The 17,041-nt window shown below is 44.2% G+C and overlaps 1 protein-coding gene across 1 annotated transcript in view; it reads right to left on the reverse strand.

Annotated features, from left to right (window-relative positions):
* Positions 1–17,041, reverse strand: part of LOC126214988 (acetylcholinesterase-like) — a 762,016-nt gene that overhangs the window by 685,153 nt on the left and 59,822 nt on the right. The window lies entirely within an intron of this gene.

Raw genomic sequence — 17,041 nt, forward strand, 5'->3', positions numbered from 1 at the left:
TCACTTTTTTGAATAATTATGTTTTATTGCATGAACATCATTACTGCTAGCATAATGCTGTAACTTCCTGAAACCATCTGAAGATGAACCTGAAATGGCTCGAAAACCGGTTCATGGAATAAAACTTAATTATTCAAAAAAGTGACTGGTTGCAGTTCTGTATAACTTATTTACATTCACTATACAGTCACGGTTCTAAAATATCCGTAGTGGATAAGCATAATAAACCGTTTTATTTGCAACTGTTAGCTACACCTTCCGGCTACTTCTGTACACATTCGCCGCTCAGACTTAGACATCTGTCGTAGCGTTGTACCAACTTCCCAATTCCCTCGTTAGAGAAGACAGCCGCCACTGCTTTTCGACAAATTTCTACTCTGGACTGCGGCTCGTTGTCTGTGTCAAAATATTGTCTTCATAGCCAGCGGTTCATTTGAGCAGAGATGAACCTCAGGGGTAGCCAATTGCGGGCTGTATTGTGGGTGATCAGACACTTCCCATCGAAAACGCTGCAGGAGCGTCTTCATTGCCCCTGCACGGAGCGACCGAGATTTGCCGTGTAGAGCGAACCGCATGACAGTTATGTTATGTGGATTGCATAGCTTCAGGCGAAATCCTTCGCCAGGCCCTCATACTTACGTTCTCACTGTGAAGTCAGATCTGAAAAGAACGACATGATGCGATTGGCAGGCGTACTGGACACAGTGCCCAACACATCTGTACAAAGCTTCATCAGATTTTCAATGTATTTTCCATTTCGCGACCGATCGTTCCTTACTTTCCGAATAACCCTCGTATACAATGAATGTTGCTTGTTGAATACTCGGTCGTCTTTAGGCTTTATTAATAGGGTCCAGCTAGTCTGTGTCCTGCATCTCGGTGCCTTCTTCCTATAACTTGGCTCAGAGTTCGCCTTCGTACAGGCTGCAGATAAAGCTGCTGAAAATTAACGTGTCATTCTCATTGACTCTACCACATATTACTCGTATCTTAAAAATTACAACTGAAAGAAAACAGCCCTCGGTCACTATTTTTAACGAATTAACCGGGTTTCAACACTGCTAGGAGCGTCTTCGTCAGAATTTAAATCAAAGAATGGTCTATAACATGGTCACAGAATTATGACTAAAAACGTATGATACACAGGTTGCAACCTGCACCACGCAACTAACGAGCAGCCCTAAGTGGCTCACCATGACAGTTTTCTTTATCTTAAATATCTCTCTGACTAATGCCCTTTTGGTATATTTTTTTTAAAATGACATATAAATACTGCCAGTCTTTCACAATGATTCCGCACTTATACTCTGTATCATACGTTTTTAGTCATAATTCTGTGACCATGTTATAGACCATTCTTTGATTTAAATTCTGACGAAGACGCTCCTAGCAGTGTTGTAACCCGGTTAATTCGTTAAAAATAGTGGCCGAGGGCTGTTTTCTTTCAATTTTAACTATTGACGGTCTCTGAACGTGCAGCCATGTACAAAATTTTGTCTTCAAAATTACACCTGGTAAATGAAGACAGTTGCCAACTTGTATCCGCCTCTCGGTACTGTGCACATAACATATTTTATATTCAACTTGATAATTAACAATTACAGCACGTTTACTATCTTCGACATTCCGCGTTCTTCGAGTTCACGGAGCTCTTTCTTCCGCACCGTCCACTCCGTGGAACTCCTGTCTCCACCTCAGCAGGTAGGATCGTGTGACTGTTACCCATTTCCGTACAGTCACTGGATCGTTAGCTCGTACGATTTGAAACACCTCCCAAAAGTGGGGTGCTCACCATTTAACGACCGAGCTTAGCACACTGGATTCGCATTCAGAAGGAAAACAGTTCATACCTGTGTCCGACCATCCTGATTTCGGTTTTCCTTTATTCCCTTAAATCGGTTCAGGAAAATGCTGGGATGGTTCCTTCGAAAGGGCAGGGCCAATTTCCTTCCCCATCCTTCCCTAATCCGAAGGGACCGATAACCCGCTGTTTGGTCCCTTCCTCCAAATCAACCAACCAACCACTTATCGACTACCTTCAGTCACGGACATCTCTTCTCTGAATTATTTATTTAAGGATGTGATAGCTCTCTTAACGGGGAATGGGATGTTGTCTTCTCCGATGAGAGCAGATTCTGCCTGTACCCGAGTGATAGACGTACACGTCCAGAGAGCATTCGCTCGCGACACACAGGCCCCCGTCCCGAGCTTCACGGTGTAGGGTGGCATCAGTCACAACACGCAGTGACATATTGTGCTTCTGCATGGTAAAGTGACTCGTGCCCGCTACAGTGTCCAGGTTGCTATCCCCATGCTACTGCCATTTCATCGACGGAAACCTGATATGCTTTTTCAGCAGGACAATGCACATTCATACACGGCAGCTGCAACGCAACATGCTCTTTGTGGTTTACAACTGGCTTGGCCAACCAGATCACCAGATCTTTCGCCAACTGATCATGTGTGCAAAGCTTAGGGCAGTCAATCGCAGCATAGATCGGTTTCATGCGACAGTACATGTCTGCGATGCCGCCGCAGGAATGTGCTGTGTATTGATTCAGCTGTCTGGTCACCCTTTACATGTGACATGTATCTTTTATTTGGTCCAAATTTGTTATCATACACCTTTACAACAATGAACTATCTTGTTCACCTCACTAGCCAATAAAATGACTTTGTTCTAGTCGGTATCGTATTTTTTCCGGTATTGTATGAACTTCTGAAAATAAAATGTTTGTTGAGGGACGTCCTCTAATTATGTGAGTTCAAAACAAGGGGAAGGGGCGGGGGGGGGGGGGGGGGAGAGGCAATGAAAATGTCATGTAAGCTTTTCGATTCAGAGAACATACATTATTACAGCTGATTACATTTTGTTTTACACAATTAACCCTAGGAATAGACAGTACAAAGTGCTCACTAATCTTCATGGCCTTTCTGAACTGAACTGAAAGCTGTACGCGTGTGCAAACCCAGAACTTCCCAATTTGGAACAGAATCTGCATAATTGTTCTCAACCGCACCAATAAAAAGACGGGAATGCATATAAAACCGGTTATAGTGTTTAACAACAATTTGTAATACAACTTTTACAGGTGGTATACTACGCAGTAAGCGGACGAATAGAAACACATGTGTGACCAAGAAGATGATCGACTGTGGAAGGAAGGTAAACTCAGATCACAGACAAGAAGTCTCTTAGTGATCATATAGAAAACGAGACTGAAAAGCTACATAATCACACGGTTCAGAGGAAAGAACAAAAAATGTTGTCTTTCAGCCGCAAAGTGAAGGTTTAATGGGATTAACGTACATAATGTGATCAAAAGTACCCGGACACAGGGCTGAAAATGGAGAGAGACAGCAGTTTGTCCCTCCATCGGTAATGATGGAATTCAATCTAGCGTTGGCCCACCCTTAACCTTGATGACAGCTTCCACTCTAGCAGGCACACGTTCAATCAGATGCTGGAAGGTTTCTTGGGGAATGGCAAACCATTCCTGACGAAGTGCTGCACTGAGGAAAGGTATCAGTGTCGGTCGATGAGGCTTGGCGCGAAGTCGACGTTCCAAAACTTCCCAAAGGTGTTCTATAGGATTCAGGCCACGACCCTGTGCAGGCCAGCAATGACAGGGATATTATTGTCGTGTAACCACTCCGACACAGGCCGTGAATTATCAACAGGTCCTCGATCGTGTTGAAAGACGCAATCGCCATCCCCGAATTGCTCTTCAACAGTGGGAAGCTAGAAGGTGCTTAAAACATCAGTTTAGGCCTGTGGTGTGATAGTGCCACGCAAATCAACAAGAGGTGCAAGACCCCTCCATGAAAAACGCGACCACACCATAGCACCACCATTTTACTGTTGGCACTACACACGTTGGCGGATGACGTTCACCGGGCATTCGCCATACCCAGATCCTGCCACCGGATCGCCACATTGCGTACCGTTATTCGTCACCCCACACAACGTTTTTCCACTGTTCAATCGTCCAATGTCTGCGCTCCTTACACAAAGCGAGGCGTCGTTTGGCATTTACCAGTGTGATGTGTGGCTTATGAGCAGCCGCTCGACCATGAAATCCAAGTTTTCTCACCTGCCGCCTAACTGCCACGCTATATGCACTGGATCCTGATGCAATTTGGAATTCCTGTGTGATGGTCTGGATAGATGTCTGCCTATTACGCATTACGTCCCTCTTCAACTGTCTGCGGTCTCTCTCAATCAGCAGACAAGGTCGGCCTGTACGCTTTTGTGCTGTACACGTCCCTTCACGTTTCCACTTCACTATCATTTCGGAAACAGTGGACCTTGCGATGTTTACGAGTGTGGAAATCTCGCGTACGGACGTATGACTCAAGTGACAGCCAATCACCTGACCACGTTTGAAGTCTGTGAGTTCTGCGAGCGCGCCATTCTGCTCGCTCACGATGTCTAATGATTACAGTGCCTGATATGGAGTACCTGGCAGTAGGTGGCAGCACAATGCACCTAATATGAATAACGTATATTTTTGGGGGTGTCCGGACACTTTTGATCACATAGTGTGTAAAATAAAAAAATAAAACGTCAATTATTTAGGACATTTAACGAACGTGTAGCTTGAGGTGGATTTTCAGAACAATTCAAATCTTAATGACATAGTGACAGGTTTTCGTAGATCATCGATTATGATGAGTGAAGGAAAGGTGACGTACTCTGGGTGTAACGGTGGCACACGGAATTGACTGTTATGCGTGTCGAGGTGAGGGTTGGCGAGGGAGGGGGGGGGGGTGGCTCAAGGTTAGGAAATGGGCGACAAGAAGTTGGGGGAAGTAGAGCGTTACGCTGGAAAGGAGAGGAAAAGAAACGGAGTTGAATGAAAATGGAGGGAGAAGTAGGGGGGTTTGGGGAGCCCAGCCGGCAGCTGGTGAGGGGCGTCACAAGCGCAAAATCGTTACCGGCGGGCGACCCGTCCGGAATACAATGGTCGTAAAAATAACTCTAACAACCTCTCGTGTGCGGGGGCGGCCTGTGGCACAGAGGGAGGCGTGCAGCGGGTGGGGGGACGTGCATAGCGGGGGAGAAGAAGCAGCGGGCTGGCCGACCACAAAACACTGCGGCGGGGCGAAATTCGCTCTGCGCTTCGTTTGACGTCACGACGGTGGGCGTCGCACCGCCCTCAGGCCACACTGCTTCTTCGTCCATCTGACGATTAATGGTCTCATTCTGGCTGTTCAGCCGAGCCCTGGCTTCCATTTCATGCGCACTCTGTATTACGAAACCGGCTAACGCAGTCTAAGGCTCTGGGGCAAAATCACTCTTTCAGGCTCCAGAGGCAAGGACATCCACTAATTAGGTGAGATTTTTGGTTTTTAAATTTGGACCCCTTGATTCATGATATTTAGTGAGATGTGATTGGACCCTTCTCCCCCACGCCGTAATTGCGTAAAAATACGTAGAATTGAAAATGTATAAGTTTGTTTTAAACGTTTATTCCAACACTTTACTAATACCTTATTTCATTCCAATCATAAGTAATGTTCTGACGGACACAGACACACACACACACACACACACACACACACATACACACATATACACACACACACAGATAGAGAGAGAGAGAGACGTATAAAAAGGCTCTACGAAAATAGTGAAATGAACAGCAGATGTCTTAGGTCATGAAATGTGTCAGTATATGAAATTACAACATAAAAGTAATAACAGATAAAAATAAACATTTATGAACCCGAAAAAAGTCAGTCCATAAGTTTAAGTAAACGCAGCCAACAATACAACAAGAATCAGCTCAATTTTTCAAGGAACTCCTCGACAGAATAGTAGGAGTGACCCATGAGGAAACTCTTCAGTTTAGATTTGAAAGCGCGTGGATTACTGCTAATATTTTTGAATTCTTGTGGTAACTTATCGAACATACACGCAGCAGTATACTGCACACCTTTTTGCACCGGAGTTGAAGAAGTCAGACCCAAATGCAGGTTTGATTTCTGCCGAGTATTAACTGAGTAAAGCTGCTTATTCTTGCGAATAAGCTAATAGTGTTACCAAGCAATGACGGTAAGGAATATATACAAGGTGGTCCATTGATAGTGACCGAGCCAAATATCTCACGAAATAAGCATCAAACGAAAAGACTACAAAGAACGAAACACGTCTAGCTTGAAGAGGGAGACCAGATGACGCTACGGTTGGCCCGCTAGATGGCGCTGCCATAGGTCAAACGGATATCAACTGCGTTTTTTTAAAATAGGAACCCTCATTTTTATTACATATTCGTGTAGTACGTAAAGAAATATTAATTTTTTACTTGGACCACTTTTCTCGCTTTGTCATAAATGGTGCTGTAATAGTTACAAACCTATAAGTACGTGGTATCACGTATCATTCCGCCAGAGCGGACGGTAATTGCTTCGTGATACATTACCCGTGTTAAAATGGACCGTTTACCATTTGCGGAAAAGATCAATATCGTGTTGATGTATGGCTGTTGTGATCAAAATGCCCAACAGGCAAGTGCTATGTATGCTGCTCGGTATCCTGGACGACATCATCCAAGTGTCCGGACCGTTCGCCGGATAGTTACGTTATTTAAGGAAACGGAAAGTGTTCAGCCACATGTGAAACGTCAACCACGACCTGCAACAAATGATGATGCCCAAGTAGGTATTTTAGCTGCTGTCGCGGCTAATCCGCACATCAGAAGCAGACGAATTGCGCGAGAATCGGGAATCTCAAAAACGTCGGTGTTCAGAATGCTACATCAACATCGATTGCACCCGTACCATATCTCTATGCACCAGGAATTGCATGGCGACGACTTTAAACGTCGTATACAGTTCTGCAATTGGGCACAAGAGAAATTACGGGACGATGACAGATTTTTTGCACGCGTTCTATTTACTGACGAAGCGTCATTCACCAACAGTGGTAACGTAAATTGGCATAATATGCACCATTGGGAAACGGAAAATCCACGATGGCTGCGACAAGTGGAACATCAGCGACCTCGGCGGGTTAATGTATGGTGCGGCATTATGGGAGGAAGGATGACTGGCCTCCATTTTGTCGATGGCAATCTAAATGGTGCAATGTATGCTGATTTCCTCCGTAATGTTCTACCAATGTTACTGGTTCAAATGGTTCTGAGCACTATGCGACTTAACTTCTGAGGTCATCAGTCGCCTAGAACTTAGAACTAATTAAACCTAACTAACCGTAGGACATCACACACATCCATGCCCGAGGCAGGATTCGAACCTGCGACCGTAGCGGTCCCTCGGCTCCAGACTGTAGCGCCTAGAACCGCATGGCCACTCCGGCCGGCACCGATGTTACTACAAGATGTTTCACTGCATGACAGAATGGTGATGTCCTTCCAACATGATGTATGTCCAGCATATAGCTCGCATGCGGTTGAAGGAGTATTAAATAGCATATTTCATGACATGTGGATTGGTCGTCGAAGCACCATACCGAGGCCCGCACGTTCACCGGATCTGACATCCCCGGATTTCTTTCTGTGGGGAAAGTTGAAGAATATTTGCAATCGTCATCCACCGACAACGCCTGACAATATGCGTCAGCGCATTGTCAATGCATGTGCGAACATTACGAAAGGCGAACTACTCACTGTTGAGAGGAATGTCGTTACATGTATTGCCAAATGCATTGAGGTTGACGGACATCATTTTGAGCATTCATTGCATTAATGTGGTATTTACAGGTAATCACGCTGTAACAGCATGCGTTCTCAGAAATAAGTTCACAAAGGTACATGAATCACATTGGAACAACCGAAATAAAATGTTCAAACGTACCTACGTTCTGTATTTTAATTTAAAAAACCTGCCTGTTACCAACTGTTCGTCTGAAATTGTGAGCCATATGTTTGTGACTATTACACCGCCATCTATCACAAAGCGAAAAAAGTGGTCCAACTAAAATATTCATATTTCTTTATGTACCACACGAATATGTAATAAAAAATAGGGGTTCCTATTTTAAAAAAACGCACCTGATATCCGTTTGACCTATGGCAGCGCCATCTAGTGGGCCAACCATAGCGCCATCTGGTTTCCCCCTTCAAGCTAGACGTGTTTCGTTCTTTGTAGTCTTTTCGTTTGATCCTTATTTCGTGATATATTTGGCCCGGTCACGATCAATGGACCACCCTGTATATGTTGAGAGGCCAATGTCAAAATACCTAGACTCGTGAACAGGAGTCGACAAGAGCTTCGTGAACTTACATCACTTATTGCCGGAACCGCCAGTTTCTGAGCCAAAAATACCCTTTTAGAATGGGAAGAATTACCCCAAAATATAATACCGTACGACATAAGCGAATGAAAATAAGCAAAGTAGATTAATTTTCCTGTCCAACAATCATTCACTTCTGATACCGTTCGAACAGTAAAAATGGCAGCATTAAGTCTTTGAACAAGACCGTGAACGTGGACATTCCGCGACAGTTTACTATCTGAACACCTAGAAATTTGAACTGTTCAGTTTCACTAACGTACCCATTCTGTGAAATTAAAATGTCACGTTTTGTTGAATATTGTGTTACAAAGTGTAAAAACTGAGTCTTTCTATGATTTAGCATTAGTTTATTTTCCACAAGCCATGAACGTAGGTGATGAATTGCACTATTTGAAACCGAGCCAATGCTGCGTACAACATCCTTTACTACCAAGCTAGTGTCATCAGCAAACAGAAATATTTTAGAATCACCCGTAATACTACAGCGCATATCATCTATATAAATAAGGAACAGGAGTGGCCCCAACACTGATCCCTGGGACACCACTCACTCAGACCCCACATCACAGCCGTTCTCAACATTGTGTGTAATGACCTTTTGCTGTCTGTTGCTAAAGGAAGAGGTGAACCAATTGTTAGCTACTCCCCTTATTCTGTAATGGTCCAACTTCTGCAGCAATATTTTGTGATCAACACAATCAAACGCCTTGGTTATATAAAAAAATATGCCTAGCGTTCGAAATCTTTTGTTTAATCCAACCATTACCTCACAAAGAAATGAGAATATAGCACTTTCAGTTGTTAAACGACTTCTAAAGCCGAGCTGTACATTTGATAACAAATCGTGTGATATAAAATGATCAATTATCCTTACATACAAAGCTTTTTCAATAACTTTATCAAACAATGATGGCATAAAAATAGGTCTAAAATTGTCTACATTATCCCTGTCTCCCTTTTTATAGTGCGGCTTTACTACTGAGTACTTTAATCGTTCAGAAAACTGACCATTCTTAAAGGAAAAATTACAAATATGTGTAAATACAGGGCTAACATGTGCAGCACAGTACTTTAATATTCTGCTAGGCGCTCCATCATAACCACGAGAGTCCTTAGTCTTCAGTAATTTAATTATTGACTCAATCTCACTCTTGTCTGTATCACAGAGGAGTATTTCAGACATCAATGTCGGAAAGTCATTTGCCACGAAAGTTATATGATTCCGCGTAGCAACTAAATTTTTATTTCATTCACCAGCAATGCTCAGAAAATGATTGTTAAATACTGTACATGTGTCTGATTTATCAGTAACAGAAATATTTTTACTGCGAACTGACTTTATATCGTTGACCTTGTGCTGCTGACCAGACACTTCCTTCACAACTGACCATATGGTTTTAATTTTATCCTGTGAATTAGCTATTGTTTGCATACCACATACTCTTTGCTTTCCTAATAACAATTTTAAGCACCTTACAATAGTTTGTAATAGGCTACCGTAGCTTGATTGTGACTTCTTCTAACATTTTGATATAGTTCCCTCTTTGTTCTACATGATATCCTTATACCACTAGTCAGCCACCCAGGCTGCCTATTACTGCTAGCATCCCCTTTAAAACGTTCTAATGGAAATCAACTCTCAAAGAACATCGGGTATGTGTTAAGGACAGCATTATATTTATCCCCTATGTTATCGGCACTATAAACATACTGCCACTCTTGTTACTTGACAAGGTTTAAAAAACTCTATTGCTGTTAGATTAACTTTCATACACAGTTTGTAATTATATGTGACATTTGTTTGAGTACAAAAGCCTTTTAGTGTTAGTAATAACCATTTTGAAGGCTCCCTAAAAAGTTGACCTTTTATTGATATATTATGTACGTTAAATATCCCTAAAAATTGATCCTTTATTTTTATATTATATACGTAAATATCATTGAATCTCCACTTACTTTGCAGGTGGAAGGACAACATTGTTTGTATCTTCCTTTGAGCTGTGTGATTATCTAGCTTCTCTGTCTCGTTATTTATATGATCACTAAGGCAATGCTTGTCGGTGAATTTCAGCCTAGCTTCCTTCCACAAACGATCAGCTTCTTTCTCTGACATCTTTTTCGATTTGTCCGCATGCCGTGTAATATTCACACTGTAAAAGTAGTTGTATAAATTGATGCTAAACACTATAACATCGGTCTTATACGCGAAGCAGTGATTTCGATCGGCGCGGTGGAGAATAGTTAGCGGCTTATGTTTCAGACCGGGGAGTTCTGGGTTCGCACACGTGTACAGCTTTCTGTTCAGTTCACGGAGCCCGTGAGGATTACTGAGCACTTTGTACTGTCTGTGCCTGGGGTTAATTGTGTAAAACAAAGTGTAATCTGCTGTAGTAATGTATGTTCGCTGAATTGAGAAGCTTACATGACATTTTCATTGCGTCCTCCCCCTTTAAGAGACTTGGTGGCACTTTTCCAGAATGTCTCCCCCCCCCCCCCCCCAGTACGCTGGGTAAACATGCAGCAGAACCGCAGACATGTACTGTCACATTAAATCGATCTATCCTGCCATAGATTGTCCTAAGCATCTTCTTTTATGCAGTTCGGCAATGGTTCTTGCAGTCTCTCGAGAACGAGTAAGTTTTTATTCAGCGATACATGTTTCGGCACCTATACGTCAGCTTCTAGGTGTCAAATTTTATTTCTGCGAAGAATACAATACTCTCCATTGAAATTGCTACACCAAGAAAAAATGCAGATGATAAACGCGTATTCATTGGACAAACATTATACTAGAACTGACTTGTGATTACATTTTCACGAAATTTGGGTGCATAGACCCTGGGATATCAGTATCCATAACAACCACCTCTGGCCGTAAAACGGCCTTGATACGCTTGGGCATTGAATCAAACAGAGTTTGGATGGCGTGTACAGGTACAGCTGCCCATGCAGCTTCAACACTATACCACAGTTCATCAAGAGTAGTGACTGGCGTATTGTGACGAGCCAGTTGCTCGGCCACCATTGACCAGAGGTTTTCAGTTGGTGAGAGATCTGGAGAATCTGCTGGACTGGGCAGCTGTCGAACATTTTCTGTTTCCAGAAAGGCCGGTACAGGACATAAAACATGCGATCGTGCATTATCCTGCTGAAATGTAGGGTTTCGCAGGGATCGAATGAAGGGTAGAGACACGGGTCGTACCACATCTGAAATGTAACGTCCACTGTTCGAAGTGTGATTAATGCGAAAAAGAGGTGACAGAGACGTTAACCAATGGCACCCCATTACGTCATGCCGGGTGATACGCCAGTATGGCGACGACGAAAACACGCTTCCAATCTACGATGTCGCCAAACACGGATGCGACCATCATGATGCTGTAAACAGAACCTGGATTCATCCGAAAAAATGACGTTTTGCCATTTGTGCACCCAGGTTCGTTGTCGAGTACACCATCGCAGGCGCTCCTGTCTGTGATGCAGCGTCAAGGGTAACCGCAGCCACGGTCTCCGAGCTGATAGTCCATGCTGCTGCAAACGTCGTCGAACTGTTCGTGCAGATGGTTGCTGTCTTGCAAACGTCCCCATCTGTTGACTCAGAGACCGAGACGTGGCTGCACCATCCGTTACAGCCATGCAGATAAGATGCCTGTCATCTCGACTGCTAGTGACACGAGGCCCTTGGGATCTAGCACGGAGATCCGTGTTAACCTCCTGAAGCCACCGATTCCATATTCTGCTAACAGTCATTGGATCTCGACCAACGCGAGCAGCAATGTCGCGATACGATACGATAAACCGCAATCGCGATAGGCTACAATCCGACCTTTATCAAAGTCGGAAAAGTGACGGTACACATTTCTCCTCCTTACACGAGGCATCACGACAACGTTTCACCAGCCAACGCCGGTCAATTGCTGTTTGTGTATGAGAAATCGGTTGGAAACTTTCCTCATGTCAGCACGTTGTAGGTGTCGCCACCGGCGCCAACCTTGTGTAAACGCTCTGAAAAGCTAATCATTTGCATATCACAGCATCTTCTTTCTGTCGGTTAAATTTCGCGTCTGTAGCACGTCATCTTCGTGGTGTAGCAATTTTAATGTCCAGTAGTGTAATATAGTCTACTGAAATTGAAACCTCCAATTGCAGACATCCGGACAAGGTGCTGGGGGAGATGTTATTCCAGTATACTGCTCTTATCCATCTATGTACAGGCCATAACAAATTTTACTTTTGTAGCTCATGAGTGTGGCGAGGCACGTTAGCAGAGATTGCTTAGCTGTGTGGCAATGTGTTTGCCTACCACGCTGCAGGCCTGGGTTAGTTTCACGGCCGGGTTGGAGATTTTCTCCACTCTTGGACTGGGTGGCGTGTTGTTTTCACCGTCATTACACCACGCAAGTCGTCCAATGTGGCGTCACCTGAAATAAGACTTGCAACTCAGAGGGCGAAGTTCCCCGGATGGGACCCCCGGCCATCAAAGCCACACAATTATTTCATTTCTATCCTCCAGGTAAAATGTGGGGTCGTGTCACACACCAATGGAGGTAAAAATGTAAATGAGCGTTTGGGTTCATTGACCGGGAGGCCCCTTACGGGGCAGGTCCGGGCGCCTTGGTGCAGGTCTTATTAGATTCGGCGCCACATTGGGCGACCTGCGCGCCGTATCTACATCTACATCTACATGACTACTCTGCAATTCACATTTAAGTGCTTGGCAGAGGGTTCATCGAACCACAATCATACTATCTCTCTACCACTCCACTCCCGAACAGCGCGCCGGAAAAACGAACACCGAAACCTTTCTGTTCGTGCTCTGATTTCTCTTATTTTATTTAGATGATCATTCCTACCTATGTAGGTTGGGCTCAACAAAATATTTTCGCATTCGGAAGAGAAAGTTGGTGACTGAAATTTCGTAAATAGATCTCGCCGCGACGAAAAACGTCTTTGCTTCAATGACTTCCATCCCAACTCGCGTATCATATCTGCCACACTCTCTCCCCTATTACGTGATAATACAAAACGAGCTGCCCTTTTTTGCACCCTTTCGATGTCCTCCGTCAATCCCACATGGTAAGGATCCCACACCGCGCAGCAATATTCTAACAGAGGACGAACGAGTGTAGTGTAAGCTGTCTCTTTAGTGGACTTGTTGCATCTTCCAAGTGTCCTGCCAATGAAACGCAACCTTTGGCTCGCCTTCCCCACAATATTATCTATGTGGCCTTTCCAAATGAAGTTGTTCGTAATTTTAACACCCAGGTACTTAGTTGAATTGACAGCCTCGAAAATTGTACTATTTATCGAGTAATCGAATTCCGACGGATTTCTTTTGGAACTCGTGTGCATCACCTCACACTTTTATTTAGCGTCAACTGCCACCTGCCACACCATACCGCAATCTTTTCTAAATCCTTTCCAACTTATACTGGTCTTTGGATAACCTTACTAGACGGTAAATTACAGCATCATCTGCGAACAACCTAAGAGAACTGCTCAGATTGTCACCCAGGTCATTTATATAGATCAGGAACAGCGTTGTCCCAGGACGCTTCTGTGGGGAGCACCTGATATCACTTCAATTTTACTCGATGATTTGCCGTGTATTACTACGATCTGCGACCTTCCTGACAGGAAATCACGAAGCCAGTCGCACAACTGAGACGATACCCCATAGGCCTGCAGCTTGATTGGAAGTCGCTTGTGAGGAACGGTGTCAAAATCTTTCCGGAAATCTAAAAATACGGAATCGACTTGAGATGCCCTGTCGATAGCGGCCATTACTTCGTGCGAATAAAGAGCTAGCTGCGTTGCACAAGAACGATGTTTTCTGAAACCGTGCTGATTACGTATCAATAGATCGTTCCCTTCGAGGTGATTCATAATGTTTGAATACAGTATATGCTCCAAAACCCTACTGCAAACCGACGTCAATGATATAGGTCTGTAGTTCGATGGATTACTCCTACTACCCTTCTTAAACACTGGTGCGACCTGCGCAATTTTCCAATCTGTAGGTACAGATCTATCGGTGAACGAGCGGTTGTATATGATGGCTAAGTAGGGAGCTATTGTATCAGCGTAATCTGAAAGGAACCTAATCGGTATACAATCTGGACCTGAAGACTTGCCCGTATCAAGCGATTTGAGTTGCTTCGCAACCCCTAAGGTATCTACTTCTAAGAAACTCATGCTAGCAGGTGTTCGTGTTTCAAATTCTGGAATATTCCATTCGTCTTCCCTGGTGAAGGAATTTCGGAAAACTGCGTTCAATAACTCCGCTTTAGCGGCACAGTCGTCGGTAACAGTACCATCGGCACTGCGCAGCGAAGGTATTGACTGCGTCTTGCCGCTGGTGTACTTTACATACGACCAGAATTTCTTCGGATTTTCTACCAAATTTCGAGACAATGTTTCGTTGTGGAATCTATTAAAGGCATCTCGAAATGACGAGGACAACACAACACCCAGTCCCCGAGCGGAGACAATCCCCCGAACCAGCCAGGAATCGAATCCGGGCCCGTAGGACGGCAGTCCGTGACTCTGACCACTCAGCTATCGGGGCGGACACGCCAAGGGAGGTGTCAGTGACAGACGTTACCGAGGAAGAATAGTGAGGCGTGATTCGCTTTCTCCCAGTGCAGAGTGTGTATGATGCGAAGTGCGTTTCAGACAAAACAGTGAGGAAGTCGTCTCAGCGCTATCGTGCTGGCAGAGAGACACTGACTGGATGTCATTAGTGCCAAGTGCACGTGTCCCATGGCAGTCTGCACGCCGTTGTGCGCAACAGATTTGTTGGGAAGGTTTCTGCTCAGTGGGTCCCCAAATGTTTGCCTGTGGAACAGCGACACAACAGAGTGGGAGTATCACTGAACCGTTTGACACGACACCAGAACAAGGGTGATGATTCCCTTTCCAAGATCATTGCCAGAGGTGAATCCTCTGACCCCGTGTTTCAGCCGGCACTCAAATGTGACAGTACTGAGTGGAACATGCAGGGTCGCCTAAAGCCAAGAGCATGCACATTATGAGCTGGCAAGGCCATGAGCAGGGGCCTCCCCTAGTGGAGTTCCTCCCCAAAGGAGGACAATGAACGGCAACAATTACTGCGACGTTCTCCGCTGCCTGTGGCCAGCAATCGAGAATAAACTCTGGGGTACCCTGTACGACAGTGCCCGGCCTCGTGCTACCAAACAAACACAGCATCTGTCTGCGTCACGGAAGTGGGAAGTACTTGTAGACCTCACCATGTACAGTCCTGACTTGAGTCCCTGTGATTTCCACGTTTTTGGGCCACTCAGGAAACAACTCTGGAAGCACCACCGTGGCTGAGATCGAGAAGTGTAGCAAACTGTGACAGACTGGTTCCATCCTCAACCTAAGGAGTTGTTCTTCCAGAGTATTCATCCTCTCGTGAGAAGGTGGAATAAGTGTCTCAACATCTGTCGTAGTTGTACAGAGTGTCTTCATGGAAGCGTGCAAAAATGTAACAGGACATAGAGAAAGCTCCACTGAACAATTTGAGGTGGGAAACCTGTGGTTGGAGAAGCCAGCTTTAAGGAGATAAGAAAGTAAACTTGTCTACTGTTTTGTCTAGCACTAACACGCGTACAAGTTTACACGTACTGTGTGCTGTTTATTTACATGTACATTCCTTATTTCTTGTAAATAAACAAGGAGGACGAGCCTGATTACTAGGAAGTCACGTACTTGAGGTTCGTGTAAAGAGTTCTTGCAGAACGTACCCTCAGCTGTTCGTCAGCGGATGTGGATACAACGTGACGCTGCACCGCCTCACTTCAGTGTGGATGTCAGAAACCACCTCAGTGCTGTATTTCCTGGTCGCTGGACTGGAAGGGGAGGTCCTATTCCAGGGCCTGTGAGGTCACCTCACCTGATTCCCTTTGATTATTTCCTTCGGGGGTATCTTAAGTCACTTGTTTATGAGGCCCCGGTGGACTCGGAGATGGAATTAGTTTGCCAGAATTGGAGCTACGTGCAATGTGATTGCAAACACAGCAGTGATATTTGTCAGGGTGCGTCAGAATGTTATTCGCCGATGTCACGCTTACATCAGGTTTATGGCCGTCAGTTTCAGCACTTTTTGTAAGATACAGTACAAATTATACCTTCATTGTGACGGCGACTGTATTCGCAATTAACGGTAAGTAATGTAAATATAAAGGTGATTTTATTCCTATTATCTCCTTACGATGAGTTCTCCAACCCCAGTTTCCCTACCTCAAATTGTTCGCTGGAGCGTCCTCTATATCAGTGGTTCCCAACTTGAGGGGTAAAAACTAAGAGATTTGCTATGTTTCTGTCAGTTATTTTTTTAAAGATCATTACTATTATCACAATTTTGTAAGAGTCTACTACTAATTATATAAGTTATCAACAATTACTTTCTCTGAAATACTAGCATTAACAAAGCGGAGGTCATAGGTTTCTCATATAGTCCACACAATACATGCATATCTTGTGGTTTGTCCCATACATCTCTGATGATAAAAGCGAGGCATATACGTGAGAAATGCTAAATATTTTAAGAAAACGTCTTCTTCAAGTTGTAGATAGTACCTGCAGTAGTCCAGAAATTGCTTCATTACTCGCTTCGAAACAGAAAAATGAATTAATTGGCAGCAAAACACAGTCGTAACTACGTTAGGGCTGATATAGTGCTTTACACAGTATTATTGTTATTATTATTATTATTAACATTATTAGAGTCGTTCGACACAATTCAAAAGAGCCTGAAGTCGTCCAATTTCTGCCAGT

This window comes from Schistocerca nitens, chromosome 12, assembly GCF_023898315.1.
Source record: "Schistocerca nitens isolate TAMUIC-IGC-003100 chromosome 12, iqSchNite1.1, whole genome shotgun sequence".
Classification (NCBI taxonomy): Eukaryota; Metazoa; Arthropoda; class Insecta; order Orthoptera; family Acrididae; genus Schistocerca; species Schistocerca nitens.